This window comes from Salmo salar, unplaced genomic scaffold, assembly GCF_905237065.1.
Source record: "Salmo salar unplaced genomic scaffold, Ssal_v3.1, whole genome shotgun sequence".
NCBI classification, from domain to species: Eukaryota; Metazoa; Chordata; class Actinopteri; order Salmoniformes; family Salmonidae; genus Salmo; species Salmo salar.
Window position 1 is genome coordinate 645,935 of NW_025550064.1, and position 6,030 is coordinate 651,964.

Genomic DNA, 6,030 nt, shown 5'->3' on the forward strand with positions numbered 1-6,030 from the left:
GTTTAATTGTTTGTTATGGTATAAGTTGTTATTTTATGATTGTAAGTGATAAAATTAACTAGTAATTCTCAGTAATTACTACTTTAGTAAGGAATAACACATTTTTTCAGCACTACTGCAGTTGCTAAATAATTCCAATAGATGGGAACATAAGACCACAATGACATTTCAGAATATTAGTTTAGTTTTCTCCCTGGATACACCACCACTCCCCGAGCTTCCTGCAGAACCCCTGCAGTACCTCCACAGACCCTGGATTGAGAACCCCTGATTTAGCAGATGCTCTTATCCAGAGAGATTTACAGTAAGTGCATTCACCTTAAGATAGCTATTTATTTAGGAAATAAACTAAATCAAGTATTCATAAAATTGTCATCTTACCTCTTAGCTTTGGTGTCATGTCCCCCAGAGAGATGCATTTTGGAGGCAGGGCCCCCCTCCTCTCTCTCCCCAGAGAGACTCATTTTAGAGGCAGGACCCCCCTCCTCTCTCTCCCCAGAGAGTCTCATTTTAGAGGCAGGTCCCTCCTCTCTCTCCCCAGAGAGACTCATTTTAGAGCACTGACCCCTAAACAGAGATCCAACATGTTGGTTGTGATTAACACAGTGACAACTTAACAGAGATCCAGCATGTTGGTTGTGGTTAACACAGTGACAACTAAACAGAGATCCAGCATGTTGGTTGTGGTTAACACAGTGACAACTAAACAGAGATCCAGCATGTTGGTTGTGGTTAACACAGTGACAACTAAACAGAGATCCAGCATGTTGGTTAACACAGTGACAACTAAACAGAGATCCAGCATGTTGGTTGTGGTTAACACAGTGACAACTAAACAGAGATCCAGCATGTTGGTTGTGGTTAACACAGTGACAACTAAACAGAGATCCAGCATGTTGGTTGTGGTTAACACAGTGACAACTAAACAGAGATCCAGGATGTTGGTTGTGGTTAACACAGTGACAACTAAACAGAGATCCAGCATGTTGGTTGTGGTTAACACAGTGACAACTAAACAGAGATCCAGCATGTTGGTTGTGGTTAACACAGTCATTCTTTAATGTCAATTGTTGTCATTTATTAATTATCTCTTATCTCTTATGAAACATTTACTAACAGACACATGGAAACAGTCAGGTGATTTAAAGCATCACATGAACATGTAGTTGTGACATTTCATCTCCATGGTAACTGTCAATAATAATAATAATAAGTCACTGTTTGTTAAGGTAGTTCTAGACAGAACAGCAACAATAACAATAACAATAATAATAATAATAATAATAATAATAATAACAATAATAATAATAATAATAATAATAATAATAATAACAATAATAATAATAATAATAATAATAATAATAAGTCACTGTTTGTTAAGGTAGTTATAGACAGTACAGCAACAATAATAATAACAATAATAATAATAATAATAATAATAAGTCACTGTTTGTTAAGGTAGTTATAGACAGAACAACAACAACAATAATAATAATAATAAGTCACTGTTTGTTAAGGTAGTTATAGACAGAACAGCAACAATAATAATAATAATAATAATAATAATAATAATAATAATAATAATAAGTCACTGTTTGTTAAGGTAGTTATAGACAGTACAGCAACACGAGGCCATGTCTCACACGTATTTGTATTCACTAACAGTAGACTATTTATTGTCTTTCAATCTGTTCTTTTCTAAACGTATCTGAGAATGTAGACAGAAGGGCTAAAACGGACATGATTGATCCGAGGAGGAAATTGTTGATCCATTCTGGAAGTTTTTTTTTTTGCATCAAGTGAGAGATGTTATATTATGTAAAGTAGACTAGGTTATAATGTATAATAGCAGTTTGTTAGTGATATGCAGATCAAGGTCTATACCTCGGCTATAACCTACATATCATAGATGACCAGTCTAAACCTGTTCAGATCAACATAATGTTATAGTCCTACCAGTAGCAGGACAGAGAATGTACTGTATATAACCTACATATCATAGATGACCAGTCTAAACCTGTTCAGATCAACATAATGTTATAGTCCTACCAGTAGCAGGACAGAGAATGTACTGTATATAACCTACATATCATAGATGACCAGTCTAAACCTGTTCAGATCAACATAATGTTATAGTCCTACCAGTAGCAGGACAGAGAATGTACTGTATATAACCTACATATCATAGATGACCAGTCTAAACCTGTTCAGATCAACATAATGTTATAGTCCTACCAGTAGCAGGACAGAGAATGTACTGTATATAACCTACATATCATAGATGACCAGTCTAAACCTGTTCAGATCAACATAATGTTATAGTCCTACCAGTAGCAGGACAGAGAATGTACTGTATATAACCTACATATCATAGATGACCAGTCTAAACCTGTTCAGATCAGTTCACAGAGAACATCAGGTTTGTCGGCATGATAAGTGATCATAGCCTTATAATAGTTTGTAGGTAGTCTAGACCAACAGTACGAGAGTCTGCCCGTCTTTCCTACATACCAACACATTTATTCAATGTTACCGAGAAATATGTGCCACAGTTTCAACAACCATTTTTGTAACTGCGTAGACTACACACTTACTTTCACGTTCATATGAGGAAATCACAAAACTTCTGACAGTCACTGGTGCAGCCGCCTGTTTTCTTGCAGATGAAGTAGCTTTCACAGGCAACTCATTCAACCAGCCTAAACAACAGGAAATACAAGATGTCAAATGGTCAAAAGTGAATCTCAATAGAGCCATATACATTAGAGAGGGGTATATTGCTGCAGATGTTGGATCTTAATTTGAGCCAGTTTGCTACACCAGGAAAATAATCCTGCAGAAACAGGACATTTGAATTATTGTGTGGATTATAATTAATGAACAGTTTTAAAATGGAAAAGTGGAATTTATCATCTTCAGAAACCTTTTCTAAAGTTTAATTACACTCAAATGCACTACAAGTTTAGTTTTTCTGCAACAGGGTGATCAAATTAAGATCCTACATCTGTACAGAGTTTATGTCTTTATCTGTAAAGGGCAGTTTGAGTTATTAGCAATAACATTGCAACTGTCAGCTGATGTAAACCTCTGTGATTGGATGTTATAGCCCCCCATACATATCCCCATGTACAATTATGTGTACAGATGGAGGATCTTAATTTGATCACCCCCCATTGCAGAATAACTTTCCAGCAATGCAGGAAATGTAAAACTTGTAGTGTATTTCAGGTTTAAAAAGGCTTCTGAAGTTTGTAATTTCCACTTAGAAATTTCAGACTTGAGTTTTCTGTCTCAGTAGTAGTAGACTGTTAGGAGTGTTTTACTGTCATTCACTATACTAACATTACACCAACCTGTCTCAGTAGTAGTAGACTGTTAGGAGTGTTTTACTGTCATTCACTATACTAACATTACACCAACCTGTCTCAGTAGTAGTAGACTGTTAGGAGTGTTTTACTGTCATTCACTATACTAACATTACACCAACCTGTCTCAGTAGTAGTAGACTGTTAGGAGTGTTTTACTGTCATTCACTATACTAACATTACACCAACCTGTCTCAGTAGTAGTAGACTGTCAGGAGTGTTTTACTGTCATTCACTATACTAACATTACATTTAATTTATCTACACACTTTACAATAATCCCTGGCAGGATTCTCACCTTGAAACTTCATTGTGATTTTTTTCTGTTCTGTTGTGTATATTGTGATGGGTGAGGCCTGAGCTGGAATGTGAAGTTAACTGAAGCTGGCTAGCTTTAGAAAACCAGTATATCAAGCCTGTATCATAGTATACCCCTCAGGCTACGTTCAGGTTTCAGCAAGAGGCAGGTATCAACATGCCGAGTCTTAGGCAACAACCTGGGTTGTATTCATTAGTTTACTCCACAGCCAACAGTTTTAAGATGTTAAATAAAACATAAACCGTTTACTCTATAACCTGTACAATGTGACCTAAACGGTTTCTGTTGCCAAACGTTTTGCTACGGTGGGCACTAATGAATACACACAAACTGTTTTGAGGAAGTGTAAGTTGTTGTTAGTCTCTCGAACAATATTTATTAGTCTCTCTTTCACACAACATACCTTCCTGAGTGAAAAGAGTTAACTGTAGATTATAAAGAGAAAATGTTTGTTTGTTGCTTGTTGTGTTTTAAGCCTGTTTTGAGAAGACAAGTCTATAGACCTATGATTCAGTACACTCTTAGAATAAAGGGTTCCAAACGGGTCCTCCGGCCGTCCCCATAGGAGAACGCTTTTGGGTTCCAGGTAGAACCCTTCTGGCTTCCATGTAGAACCCTCTGCGGAAAGGGTTCTTCACGGAACCCAAAAGTGTTCTACCTAGTACCAAAAAAAGGGTTCTACAAAGGGTTCTCCTATGGGGACAGCCAAAGAACCCTTTTAGATTGTAGATAGTGTAGGAGCGATCACCCTGGGGCACACAGATGGGCACAGAACGAATTCACCCCACGCATCTAATTTATATCAAAACATTTTAAGGAGAGTAGGACTATTATAACACTGTCCACCAAAAATATAATTAACTATATGAATACACACAACAATATCACCAACTATATTAATACACACAACAATATCATCAACTATATGAATACACATAACAATATCATCAACTATATTAATACACATAACAATATCATCAACTATATTAATACACATAACAATATCATCAACTATATTAATACACATAACAATATCATCAACTATATTAATACACATAACAATATCATCAACTATATTAATACACATAACAATATCATCAACTATATTAATACACATAACAATATCACCAACTATATGAATACACACAACAATATCACCAACTATATTAATACACATAACAATATCATCAACTATATTAATACACATAACAATATCATCAACTATATTAATACACATAACAATATCATCAACTATATTAATACACATAACAATATCATCAACTATATTAATACACATAACAATATCATCAACTATATGAATACACATGACAATCGTCGTCTTACCTTTTATCTCTCAATAGAAACAGAGTCTATAATGATCATTCGGTCGTTGAAAGTTGCTTTCGTTTGCTCTGCTCATTTACATATCAGGTTCTACCTGTTCTCTCTCCGAGTCCCTCTCTCTTTACAGCTCTTACAACGTGCCTTGGCAAACATTCTACAACTGTCTGGAAGTCTATTGGAGGGATGGTTGTGTTCAGTTGTGTTGAGACCTGGTGACTGAGACGGCCGTGGCATATTGTGAAACATCAGCAAGTTCAGCAGTCTTCATCACTGAAGCTCCTGCCAATTGTGCCCCAACAATCACCAATCGTTAAGCTCTTCCCGAGCAGGGTCACAGTCTCTCCTGGTTGCAACTCCTCTCTCCCCAGGGGTAGCAGCTCCTCTCTCTCCCCAGGGGTAGCAGCTCCTCTCTCCCCAGGGGTAGCAGCTCCTCTCTCTCCCCAGGGGTAGCAGCTCCTCTCTCTCCCCAGGGGTAGCAGCTCCTCTCTCCCCAGGGGTAGCAGCTCCTCTCTCCCCAGGGGTAGCAGCTCCTCTCTCCCCAAGGGTAGCAGCTCCTCTCTCTCCAGGGGTAGCAGCTCTTCTCTCCCCAGGGGTAGCAGCTCCTCTCTCCCCAGGGGTAGCAGCTCAACTCTCCCCAGGGCTAGCAGCTCTTCTCTCCCAGGGGTAGCAGCTCCTCTCTCCCCAGGGGTAGCAGTTCCTCTCTCCCCAGGGGTAGCAGCTCCTCTCTCCCCAGGGGTAGCAGCTCCTCTCTCCCCAGGGGTAGCAGCTTCTCTCTCCCCAGGGGTAGCAGCTCCTCTCTCCCCAGGGGTAGCAGCTCCTCTCTCCCCAGGGGTAGCAGCTTCTCTCTCCCCTAGGATGTGAAGACATTGGTGGCTTAGCCCATTGCCAGTGGAGGGGTCCGGGACGGAATTTCAACAGCTAAACCCATGAATACATATAAAGTGTATTGTCAAATACCACTCAACAACTTCAAACATAGGCTCTGACCTTTCCAATAAGCAA

At 38.6% G+C, this 6,030-nt stretch overlaps 1 long non-coding RNA gene across 1 annotated transcript; it reads right to left on the reverse strand.

Annotated features, from left to right (window-relative positions):
* Positions 1-463: 463 nt before the first annotated feature.
* On the reverse strand, positions 464-5,131 carry LOC123739079 (uncharacterized). Its single transcript, XR_006767614.1, has 3 exons — positions 5,029-5,131; positions 2,595-2,699; positions 464-567 (listed from the first exon to the last, which is right to left on the reverse strand). It is a non-coding gene; the product is annotated as an uncharacterized lncRNA (long non-coding RNA).
* Between the last annotated feature and the right edge of the window lie 899 nt (positions 5,132-6,030).